Source organism: Pagrus pagrus (genome assembly GCF_965226575.1).
Source record: "Pagrus pagrus genome assembly, chromosome: 3".
Lineage (NCBI taxonomy): Eukaryota > Metazoa > Chordata > Actinopteri > Spariformes > Sparidae > Pagrus > Pagrus pagrus.
Window position 1 is genome coordinate 8,723,879 of NC_140187.1, and position 13,566 is coordinate 8,737,444.

General features: G+C 42.6%; 1 protein-coding gene across 1 annotated transcript in view; it reads left to right on the forward strand.

Moving 5' to 3' along the window:
• Window positions 1–7,501: 7,501 nt before the first annotated feature.
• Window positions 7,502–13,566, forward strand: part of LOC311254554 (metabotropic glutamate receptor 4-like) — a 194,667-nt gene continuing 188,602 nt past the window's right edge. The window contains exon 1 of the mRNA XM_084348389.1: window positions 7,502–7,935. The gene's annotated coding sequence lies outside the window, so the exon portion shown is untranslated. The remainder of the gene's footprint in view (window positions 7,936–13,566) is intronic.

Consider the following 13,566-nt stretch of genomic DNA (forward strand, 5'->3'; position numbering starts at 1 on the left):
GATCGGTGGCAACGGCGTCTCCTGATGCCACCGAGTCTAGCAATCTAGCAAGCTAGTAAGGCATAAAAAAAGCATTAAAAAGTTCTGAATGTCATCATCAATATGCCTCAGGCATCTTAATTGATTGATTGACTGGTATAGTTTTATTTCGAACAAGGAACAAGGCAACAGTAAAATAAAAGCTTTCAAAAGGAAAGAGAAAGAAGAGTGAGCCTGTACAACAAATTCAATAAAAACATTTCAATTTAACATATTACACACTTACATAAAATAGAATAGCTTTGTTGTCCAGCCGGAGCAGGAAAATTGTCTCTGGTCTCACCCAGGAAAATACAAACACAAACATGTCCACAGGATTAAGACACATCACATCAGATATACATCTACATATATAAATATACCACATCACATACAGTACACTAAGTACTCATGAAGTTTCTCCTATACATACAAATTAACTCTCTCTTTTACATATATATTAACCCATTAGCTCATTATTGTATGTAAATACACATTACTCATTAACTAATAATCTTTACAAAGAGAAAATTACCAATAAAGAACTCATTAACTAAACTTACTCATCGACTGTTAATAATGAAGTGGGTGTTAATAAGGACTCTTCCAGCTAACATGATAAACTCGACCCTGATACAGCTAACGTTAGCTTGCTAACATGTGGACCATTCAGAATGAGCATACATAAGTACACCATATTATATGATTGACACTTTAAAGGGGCGCTATTTACAATATTAATGAGGTGATAACACAAAGTTAGAAATATGTACGTATGACTGAATGAACAAGCTGTTCTTAGAGGAAAATAAGGAAGATAAGCCAGAGAGGTGGCAGGGTCCGCCAAATCAAGTCAGTCCTTTAAGGTCCGTTTGTTTATTCAGTCATGAAAACAAAGACAGTTTATTTAGTTTGTCTCTTCTGATTACAATTTCTTCCCCAAAACTACATAGTGCGCCTTTAATAATGAGGTGAATTTGGAAGATTACAAATTACGTTCCTCAAAAATAACAACAAACCTCAAATAATGAAACATTATGTTTATAAATCTTTGCTAAAATTACCTTCTAACGTTAGCTCGGTTAGCATAATCATATATTTCCCTATAACTCTAAACTGTGTGAACACTGCTAACTCTAAAACACATATATTCCTCTATGTATGCATGTATAAATGCAGGGAATTTACAGTGGATTAGCTGCTAGGTCTAACGTCTTCACTAGCTAAGACATATGTTAGGTTTTAATGGTTTAGTTGGCTAAAGTCACTACTTTCAAATTAGCTCGTTGTCTATTCAGGAGAGACCTCCCACTCAAACTTATTGATGGATTCATGATTAGCTGGTGCAACCCAGTCAATATTTAGAAAAGAACAGGAGTCTGACTTTTAAATGGACATAATCTATTCATTTCGTCCACTTTAGTAGCAGCCAGACAGAGAAGTCACACCCAGAGCTTCACTGTGGCAACAGCAAATGAGCAGGTGAATTTAGTTTAGCTTGAGTGCTATGTCTCTTAATACGGCAATCCCTGTGAAGATGTATGACACACAACCAAAGGCTATGCAGCGGCTGAGGTTTGGTTAATCGAAGACTAAAAAGATATTGGCAACATTAACCTTTCGAGCACCTTTTTTTCTCCAGGTAAATATGCACGTTAATGACTAAATAAGCAGGAGATTGTGTTGTTCTGCCCAAGGCCAGAATAGATTGTGCTCGGCTGCACACATAAGAGAAGCAATTTACGATGTTGTGGTTGTCTCGGCTTAAAGTGACACTGCCCCTCTCTCTGCGCGTATGGTTTCTTTTTGTTAAGAGGTGCCTGCAAGCAGACATCATCTAAAATCAACAGTTTCTAATATATATTATTACACAAAATCAGTTGCATTGAATACTGTGAAAAAAGCACTTCAAATCCATCCTTTCAGTTGAGAAAATCTGCTTTAGATGTGTAATTATCACATAAATCACTGTGATTATACTTTATCCATTAATAAATATGTGTCGTCACTTTTCTCTGCTGTGTTGTTTTTTTAATAAAAGGCTAAGATTGAAGTCTGATGTGAAAAACTATGTTATGTTTTGATGTAAAGTGCTGTAAAAGGCTCAAACACCTACCTCACATAGCAAACCATTTAACATCTCAGGAAGTTAAATGTCATAACCACCAGGGGCTGCTGTCATGCCAGTAACAACCGGCTCAAACTCATATTTCCAGTGACATTCAACAATTCAACAACAACCTGTTATTTAATGGCTTGAGAGCAAAAAGATCATGTAAACAGTGTATTTATAGAATATGTAATCGGTGAAATATAAGCAGTGATACACAATAGGTGCATAATATACTTGTTGCTGTACAGAATACCTTATTTTTATTTCCCTTCTGTGTTTCCAGTATCAGGCTTATAACTGCACAAACATCCGTCACGCTAAATCAGGAAACTGTTCCATGAAAATAATTAGTTTTTTCCTTAGTTTATGTCTGCATCATTTCAGAAATGGTAAAATAAAAAGCACACATGAGGTTTTAGTGAGAAAATGTGGACTGCTTTCAGTCTACTCAGCAGACACCCACAGAGGATTGATATTTTTAGATCAAAGGTACGTATAACATCCACATAATGTGCTTTAATGCCCTTTTTTTTGTGATTGTGGCTTCCCACTAGAAGCAGACTTTTCTATCATCTCTGAATGCCAAAATTCAACATAACTCTGTCCCTCCACACACACACACACACACACACACACACACACACACACACACACACAAATGATTTACTGGATAGACATTTGTCATAAATAAACTTTTTAAAACTATTTTGCAGTTCTTCATTATCAGCAGCGATTTCAATGCCGATAATAATCATTTTTTATTACCAGCCGGCTAGTAATTTTTTCACCTAGTGAGTCTGTGTGTGTCGTCAAGGCAAAATGTGTTCCTGGAGACAACCTTTGTAGCGGGAACGATCCACAGAATCATTTCTGAGGATCTTGGCAGGTGTTTTTATGTCCGTCGGCCTGTGGCTGACAACCATGTGAGATGTAGTCACAAGACTTCACAGGTGTGTAGTTGAGATAAAAATGAAGGTGGATCTTGAAGATGGCTGTGGTGCGAGCAAGGAGGCCAGAAGTAGAGGGATGGCCCCCCTCACTTTACACCCCCGGTCTACATTTGTTTTGATGCAGTCACGAAACTTTACGGAGGATAAGTCTGATCCGGCCCATCAGTACCGAGTGCTCATGCAATAATGTTGTAATGACTAGAACGAGGGCTGTCACGATATCTGAGTTTCACTGGACGATCATTGCAGCCAAAAGGATTCACGATAACATGATATTTATATATATATATATAAATAAATAAAAAAATTTATTATTGTGTGTTTTGTTAGTTTTTGCTAGTTAACAGTTAACTGTTACTGCGCTTTTTGCTCTTCTTCTCTGTTAGGTGGCAGTTGGCAATCAGTGTTAAAGCGCATTCCCGCCACCTACTATAAGACAGCGACAACAGAAAGAAACAGAAACAATTTAAAGCAGCTGGATTATTTAAACACTATTATCATAGTCTTCTTTATTGACACATTATGGATATTTCAATATAATTTGTATAAATAGAGTCAGTACCAGTTATCAGCGACACCCCCAGTCAGAACTTGTTGTTGGGAGTTAAGGCTGGTGTGATCCCATCATGTGATGGTCTCTCTAAAGTGCCAGTTATTTTCTCCATAGTTTGGTGTAGAAAACATCAAAAAACTATGAAAAATGCCAATCACAATTTCTGAGACAAAAATCCATCCATCCATTATCCATTATGAGTGCTTGTTCTTGTGCAGGGTCGCGGGGGAGCTGGAGCCAATCCCAGCTGACATTGGGCGAGGGGGTACACCTTGGACAGGTCTCCAGTTCATCACTGGGCTGACATACAGGGACAAACACTCACATTCACGTGGCTACGGGCATTTTAACGTAACCAATTAACCTGCATGTCTTTGGGCTGTGCCAGAGGGAATCCAGGCATACGCAGCGTATTTCAGTGGCTAAACTTAATGCAAACATGATATCAGGCTGCTTGTTCTATACAGCGACAAAAAGAAACGTCATAAATAAAAACCTCTTTATACTGGTTTTTGTGATCACTTTTATTAGCGACACTTTCTTTTGTTCACACGACGACTTCTGAACTCTGAGGAAAAGGCGTTAACGTAATAGTTTGTGTTTAACAGAACGCTGTAGGTCCAGTTTTCCCTTGTGCACACTCTGTACCTCAGATGTAATCTGCACTGTAGCCAGCCCCTTATATAAAGGAGTTCAAAGGTCACACCTGTGACAACTGTCAGCCGGCCAGCGTCTCAAACAAATATATCACTCACACGTGGAGCATATGGCCAATCTCTCTCTGCCCTGGCTGACCCGTTTCATCTTTGCACGATATTGCTTCAAACAGACGGTGACAAACTGACTCATTTCTGTGTCTACCAACTTGTGGGCGTTTTTAGACAGTCACAAGCTCAATTTTATATAATCAAATGTCAGCAGATAGTCTGTGTACCCCCAGAGTTCAATAAAAAGATGACACACTGATGAAAAGATGCGAGACACGAACATCATATTTTGTCACAACCATTAGATTATAGTTTATTTCAGACAGAGGGATTTCCATGTGCCCCCCTCCTCCGCTGTCTTCTTCTTCCACTTATCATCATTGTTATTCTTCAGCTCTTTAAATCTTCCTCCATCAGTTTGATTCAACATTTGTTTAGCAAAGGAGGACTTTTATAGTAAAGTCTTGAATAAGCAGCCCAGTCGCAAGGATTACATTTTTGCAGTTATATCACCTCCACGTTACTTGTTTATTACCTGACTCCCATATCAGGAGGTGCAGATGGTGGTGGAGTTACAGGTGACGAGGCTGGCAAGCCAGAGTCCAGCCATCTCCAGCCATGTTTGTGGTGACAAATCCAGGTGTTTTTAAGAAGACCTCAGGACATTTCGAGCCATGTTCGTGGTGACAAAACTGGGTATTTTGAAGAAGACCTTGGGCTATCTCCAGCTGCGTTTGTGGTGACAGAAGCACGTTTTTTTAAGGAGACCTTGGCACATTTCCAGCTGTGGCGACCAACACAAGGTGTTCCGAAGGAGACCTTGGGACGTATTCCAGCCATGAATTTGGTGACAAAACCAGGTGTTTTAAAGGAGACCTCGGGACATTTCTATCTGTGGAGACCAAAACCAGGTATTTTTCACAGGAAATCAGGCCACCGCCAACCGTGTTTGTGGCAACAGAAGCAAGTGTTTTGAAGGAGACCTCGGGGCATTTCCAGCCCTGATCGTAGCGACCAAAAGAGGTATTTTAAGCCAAACCAGGATGTTTTCCTAACCACAACCAAGTGTTTTTTTGTGCCTAAACCTAATACGTAACCAAACGGAGAGCCACAACATAAAGAAACTCAAAGTCCTAACTTATCTGTGGTTTCGCAGAAACGTACGGTTCCAACATTTATTCTGTAGATTGGGTCGGAAAAAAAGAGGCACACGGGCTCTTTGTAGGGGAATGAGTGAGTGGACAAAACAACCAAAAACAGGTCCGAGCTGTCATAAGCAGTGGGGTCACTCTAAATCATACAAGTTCTGCGGGAGCTCTAATGAATCCCATCAACAAAGCGAAAATCTCGTGACCTCGGCATTTGCATTTTGAGTAATTCCCCTAATGTATCCATGAAATGAGAGACGTCTGGGGGCAGGCGATTATGCCTCAGTGGCTAGTCTTTTTCACTGGGATTTTCACTAGTCACCGGAATTAACATGGCTTAAATTCTCTCCGCCCCATAGCTAATTGAAACAAGTAATCTCCGGAGTTCGCCTTGCACAGAGGGACGGGGAGGACTCAGCGGCGTAACATGTTATCCTCACAGCAGACACGTTCAACAAGACCGTCACCGTCTCCCAGTGCCCTGCTGCAGAAAAAAAGCAAAGCAGGAGTGGAAATGGGTCCCCTGGTAGAAATAACTTTTGCATCTTTTCTGCACAGCTAAATAATTCACTTATTATGCTAACTGTGCTAAACAGAAATAGAACAGTGGTTTGAGGAGCTGACAGATGGGAGAGCGTCGATGCTTTGTAGGGTAATAAAGAGATGTAAAACACTCTGTTCAATAATATGCACAAGTGAGATCTGAATTCATTTTTTTTGGTTTTTTTTTTTGTTGTTGCACGGTTTATACAGTCCCCTGACAGCCCACAAGACTGCCAGTCAGTCTAGTCGTGTAGCTGGAATTTGCTCCAGCAGAGGTGGGGATGAATATTCAGAGGCTCAGCTGCCTCCAAGGCCCACAGAGACAGGGCACACACCCTCCAAGGACCCCCTCCACCCCCCTCATTTCTCTCCCCACACACACACTCATCCACTTTCCATTGATGTGGTGGAGTCGGTCCAACACTCCACAGGTGTGACCCACTCAGACCTGTGAAAGCCTCCACACACCACTTGGTCCTGTGATCAGGAAGGCAGAAAGAGCGAGCAGCTGCGCATATGCAGGAAGCAAAGGCGGTATTATCAGCACGAGGCGTCTATTGGACATCATGGAAAATTAATCAATCCCTCCTCCTCCTCCTCCTCCTCCTCATGCAGGACTGGAGGTTGCACCGATGCCACAGTTCAACCTGATTGATGAGGAGATTCTTCTTCTTCTTCCTCTTCCTCTTCTTTGCAACACACTTTGTAGACTTTGTGAAGGTTAATAGCCAAAAGATTGATCCATCAATCGCATGAGAGTCTCAAATAATAACACTCCATGCCTGGTTTAAAACTAATTTCTCGCTTTTTTGGCTGAAGAATGTCGGACATTTACAGGCATGCCCTTGGACATGATTTCATGTACTCTGCTGCAGAGTGCCGTCCGTCTGTGACACACACACACACACACACACACACACACACACAAAATAAGATTGAGTTCTTGCACTCGGTGATTGGACTTGATGTGCTCGTCAATATCTACGCACAGCATCCTATACGCACTGCAAAGGCTGCGCAACAGCACCTGTAAGAGTCGAGGAGCCAGAAGCGTCATATTTCCAACAATCACACCACGTCTGCCTGCTGTCAGCGTGATCCTGTGAGGACTGAGTGGATTTAGGAGCATAATTTTAGTTCCACCTTGTCTTGCAAGTCCCCAAAAACACCCATTAACTGCCTTAAATAGTGAGATTTCCATTTCCATTTTTAAAAAAGAGACATGCAGTGTGATTTCCAGACCCTGACACTGAAGTCTGTCTTTTAAACAAATGGCTGCAAAAGGCTTCATCTAACGTGCTGTAATCTGGCATTCACACCTTTTTCTCCCCCCACATGCATTGATGCTGCATTTCTTCCCTGATAAAGGCGGTGTGTGTGTGTGTGTGTGTGTGTGTGCGTAAATGTGTGTGTGTGTGCTGCGATGCATTTAACATCAATCACATCCAGTGCACGGGGCGCATACACTCTCTCCCCGTCTATCAGCTGGAAAGTGCTCACGCCTCGGGTGCGGGATGTGCGCCGCTCCGCTCTATTATCCCGTTCAAATCTGATCCTCTCATCGCAGGGAGCCGTGTAATGTGTGAGCGAGTGGCCCTGCCGGACGCGGACATCTATCCCCCACAGTCTGCACAGAGAGGAGCCCTAAAGTTGGGGACTTGAGACTTTTTTCTTCTTCTTCTTTTTCTTTCCAGCACCACTTTTCTCGCGGACGGCGCTCGCAATGGTCTCGTTGGATCGACGCAGCCTCGAAACGCGTGCGGATTCCCTTTGGATACTATAACAGTGTTTAGATGTTGGGGACAACCCTCCGTTCACAGCTTGATGGACTCAACGAGACGCGGTTTTGCTTTGGATATGGGTCACTTCTTATGAGAGGATCCTTCGCGGGTAGGAGAGAGGGGTAAGTACAGCCACCCAGGCTGCAAAAAAAAAATGGGTCATCCACGGCAATCAATTGTTTGGAGAGGAGAGGAAAAAAAAAAACATCGTGACTTAAATTTACTTAAGTGCCAAGGCGGGGAAACGGAAAGATACCCACATTGATGCAAATCTGCATTTTTATTATCATTATTAGTATCATTTTTGCATCAACCAATCAATGACTCATAATGTTAGGACAGTTTTGAAAAGTGCATCGCCTGTAACGCGCAGTGCAACGCCCAGGACCGGAGGTGCATTGGTTGTATTTACGCGTTAAGGCGCTGCGTTTTTTGCGTGGAGCTGTGTGCCTCCCGTGCTGCGCTGCAGAGGCGCCCGAAGTCTCACGAAATATGATAAAAGAATGACTCAATATCCAAACTGCTGGAGCCACAGGGGGGGGTTGACGTGTAGTTATAGTGACAGTTTTTGTAAGCACGGATCGGACCGTGGGGACATCTTTGCAAAAGAAGAAAGAATTAAAAAAAAAAAAAGAACCAGCCTCTTCTTCTTCTTCTTTTCCTTCTTCATCACCAGCTCCCACAGATTTATCTCATCTCCACCTCTCTCTCCTCTCATCCCCGTGTCTCCCCCCCCTCAGCCCTGAAACAAGTTGAGTCACGTAGGGTTGGAGGGGAGGGGGGTGGGGAGCACCCCGGCTGGGTGGTGTCTTGTAAGTGTGTGTGTTGGGGAGTGAACGGTGTGTGAACCATCGATTGTCAGTCACTGTGCTGTGCAGATGTGCAGCCTCCTGGCAGTGGAAGCCAGATTGGAGGCAGTGGTAGAGCTGCTGATGTGAGACTGCTGCTGTTGTACCCCTGAGCAAAACTTTAATGGGTTACTTGGGCGTGCATGCTTGTTATTGTGTTGACAGGAGTATGTGTATGACGCCCTTGCTTTGCATGCATGCTGGCATATGAAACATGACCAGAGGCGGTGGTCAAGCACAAGGTACCTGACACACAAAGCAGCCTTGGTATCAACACTGCTGCTTCTCTTCCAGGCTGCTCCCTCTGGCCTTTTTTTTTTTTTTCTTTTGTGGGGCCAGAGATTAGCTTTGTGCTATCTTACTCTCATGGCTTCAATTCATGATGATGAGGAGAGGAGGAGGAGGAGGAAGAGGAGGAGGAGGTGGGGTGCTATGATTGCAGCCAAGTATGCCATTGTCTGCATTTCCCTCTGAACTTACAGCCAAGAGGGGAAATGTTCCTCATATCAGTGGGTAATTATCTAAAGAGTCTGACTCAGCAAAAGAGAAATTTTAATTCAATCTCGGCCAGCCTCTGAGCTCTCCCACGAGATAGATTTTATGTCTTACGTTGGGTTATTCTTGTTGGCATGTTCTTCACAACTGCAGTGACTGATAGCCTACCTGGATCTGGCTACAAAGCATGCTTAAGAAATCTCCCCCAGAGAGAGATTGGGAGGAATACTGGTAGCTGGCAGCGAGGTGCAGCAGGGCTTATTCAAACAGCCTTAGATTTACTTTTCCCAGCTTTGCCTGGCTTATCTTGTCCTCTGAGTTAGTTTAGCAAGTGCAGACTCAGCGTAAGACCCCTGGTTTGCCTGCTGCTAAGTTCTTGTTAATACGTCACGGGCCAGAGTGTAAGCAGCTGTGAGGAGAGACTGTAGCATTGCCTCATTCTGTGCTTCATAATACATGAGGACGCGCCGGCACACCGTGGAATACAAATGCTTCTTCTTTATTTCGCCCTGTTGCTATAGGGGTCCTATAAGACATCACATTCAAATGATGAACGATCAAAGTGACTGGAATCATTCCAGCGGAGGAGGGGAGGCTTGATGCCTGCTCTCCAGTATCCACATCTCTTACACTAGCAAGTCTGCAATAAACAAACATGTGCACTGTTTCCCAAAACAGACCTGTGGAGAAATTCCCAACAGACCTCCGTTGTTCCCCCTTTTTTTTTTTTTTTTACAAAGGCTTGTGCTGGAAATGGAGATATGTGTGTGTGTGTGTGTGTGTGTGTGTGCAGCGTATAGAGCCCAGGTTCCAGCTTCAGTCTCCTCCCGGCAGACGCCATCTGCTCGCTGGGGAGGTTTTCCAAACAATCCCATAGTAAAGACGGGGGAAATGAGAAACATGGCTACACTACAAACACAGCACGCTCAGGTTTTTTCTTCTTTCTTCCCCCCCCTCTCTCTTTAAAATGAAAAACAGGTCACTTAATCTAAAAGAAGACATAAACGAGCGTATAAATACATGAGTAAATAAAAAACCCCTGCCCTAGTTTGTGCCCTCATGTTGCATTAGCACACTTACAGATTTATTTTCCTTCCTGTTCATCCAGAAGCATCCATTAAATTCTTGGTGGTATGTCAGGGTTACGGGAAAACATATCATTAATGGACGGCATGTCCCTCTGAGGTAACACTTCATTTTACAGGTCTGCAGGTTTCATGGTTAGCAGGTGGTAATTACCAAGCGACATATTTGAAATTTCTTTGAAATTACCACCGGATTACCACAATATTTATTGAAAATGCCTCCAACATGGTTTCATGATAATATTCTGCTATTTTCCAACAAGCAGTTCCTAAATAGCAGGTAATTTCTGTAATTCATTTCAAGGAAACTTCCCACTGGTTTCTGCTTAACTTCTGCTAATGGTGCCGTTTTGATTTCCAACGGGTTTCTCTCCAATTTCCCCTCAACAGGCCACTGAATCGAAGTGAGTCATTGCAGCTCAATTTCCAACAAGTTTTCTGGTTAACATCTGCTGATCACGCCAAGTTAATTTCCTACTACTTCCCGTCTAACTTCCCCTTAGCAGGACACTTAAGTGAAGTGTATTAAAATAATGTGCTTTGATTTATTGACCTGCACAAGTTGAGCAGAAACTACGACGTTAAAGGGTCTCTGAGGACGTGTGTGTTAGCAAAGTACGTTTCTGCAAAACCACATAAGTTCAAGCTGTACGTTTCTTGATGTTGCAACTAAGTTTCGTTTAGGTTCAATTTTGTATTTCTGTCATGTCACAACACTGTGGTTATGCTCTGGTTAGGTTAAGGCACAAAATTCACTTGGTTATGGTGAGGTAACAAAGTGGTTTGGCTGAAAAATACAATTTTTGGTCTCCACAAACAGCTGGAATGGAGTCTCCTCAAAAACATTTGCTTATATCCCCACAAACATGGCTGGAGATGGCCCGCCTCTCCATGAAAAATATCCAGTATTTCTTGCAACGAACATGGCTGGAAATTTCCTGAGGTCTCCTTATAAACTCTCGCTTCTGTGTCACGAAAACATCTGGAGATGACCAGACTTCCCGGGAAAAATAGCCGGTCCTGATCACCACAAACACACAGTTGGAAATGTCCCGAGGTCTCCTTCAAAACAGCCCGGTTTGTCGCCACAAGCATCTCAGCTCTCCTTAAAAATATCCAGTGGTGTGACGCTTACAAATGATGGAACACAGACTCAAACTGCGATCGATCGTTTGACAGCCTTGTCGCCTGTAACTCCAAAACCAACTAACGTTAGCTCTCTCTTAGCCAAGCGGAAAAAGGCACTGAGACGAGCCACTCGAGAACGTACATAAACTCACATCCTTTGGACTATTGCGAAAATTACAACCCGAGTTCTTCACAAAGAAATCCACAGTCCAGCAGCGTCAAACAACATCAACAAATCATCCACAGGCTCGTGTAGGCAACCGAAAGAGACGAGGAAGGTCTCATTATTCACGTCATGTTACAATCTGCCCACATATGGACAATAAAAAAGTGATTAATGTGTATAAATAGCTGCAGTCTTTTTACATGGAGCTCCTTAAAGCTGCAACAACTCGTGATTTCAATGTAATGGCCTGCTGAGCTGAGGAGATAAACACAAACTACTTGGAAGTTTCCTGGAAACTAATCAAAGAAATTACCAGCAATTTATGTGCTTGTTGGAAAAGAGCAGAATATTATTATTAAATCATGCTGGGGTCATTTTCAATACATTTTGAGGGAATTATTGTGGTAATTTGGAGGTAATTTTAAATACATTTCAAATATGTTGCTGGTAATTACCACCTTCTGACAATAAAATTTCCAGTCCTGTAAAATGAAGTGTTTTTTAGGGTTATATATGTTGACAGTGAAAGTCTTTGTGATATTTAAGCTCATAGATACATGAGGAGGAGTTTAAGAAAACCATTTATTCTGTATTTTAAGGAGCACTGTGCTACTTACTACAGGCTTATAAACAACGACAGATTACTTGATACCAGAAATAGCAGTTTGTAAGACCAAACTTGAGTTTTAGAAGTCCTACAGTTGGAGAATAAAGGATGATAACCAATTACTAAAATAAAGGTAATAACAGGTACTCTGACAGCGAGAGGATGTCCCATTCTTAGGCTGATGGATGTAAATTTAATGTTTGTCCTTGTAACAGGTAATCACATCCAAACAGACGCTATTATCTCTCGAGGTTCGGCTGTTTCACTTTTTGTGCATCAGGGTTGTAAATTTAGAGCAAAGCAACAGGTAGAAATTAGACCTCCGAATAGCATTTTAATGTCGGTAATACATCTTTTGAAGTAATTTGCCTCTAAATATTGACTTCCATTGACGAGTATGAATTTCACAAAGAACACGGATTTGGGCCCTTATTATATTCCTGACATATCATTAATTCTGAAACAGTGTGGAAAAACGATTGGATTTTTATTAACAATGGAGGGAAACAACAACAGAAAAGATCCAGAAGAGTGATGTTGTGCATTTCCTGAGTCATCATACATACAGATTCTTCCTGGGGCAGCGTTGTGTGAAATGGAGTGTGAAATGAGTGCACTTAACATCCCTGCAGTGGATTATACACATTATCTTACACTAGGGTTCGAGAGCATCTTGCCTCTCTCCCGTGAATCTGTCATCAAGTTACGCTCACCTTTACTCCAGTCCATTTAATGTTTCCTACATGCCTGAGTCCATTTGTTCGATCAATCCGTGCCATGCAGGAGTTCAAGACGCGAGTGAAACAGTATCTTCAAATAATTCTTTACATTTATCTGAACTCACTCTGAGCATCACACAGGACTCGCTTCGTTAGTGTCTCGTACATCGATCAACGGAAAGTTTTCAAACTGATGTAAGATGAAAGTGGGACAAGAGGGATGGTGAGGAGAGGAAGGAGAAGAAGAGAGGAGGGAAAAGGATGGCGGTCTGTTCACCTGTTGTGTTGAGACTTACTAAAAGATTGGAGTAAGAACCCAGTACATTGTTGGACTCCTTCATTTACACACCCGCACCCACGTCGCTTACACTGGTGGCAGCGGTGGGATTAATCTCTGGAGAATCGGCCGTTGGGATTCTACTCAAGTTTTGTGAGTCTCCGAAACTATAGGCTAACGTTGCTAGCGTATATTAGCCGGAAGAGCAGTGAGTTAGTTTAGTCACTACCATCGCGTTTTTTGTGTTTTGATAGCTTCAGTGAAATTAGAAACCGCGTTTCGGTCCTCTGATTCCGTCGGGAAGCTGCAGTAAACACCCAAAGAGGGGAAGAGTAATCCATCATGTCTGTCGAGGAGGCGGCCGCAGCTGGACATCAGAGTGCCAGCACCAGCTCCAGCTCCACGGGAGCTCCAGCGCAGATTGTGCA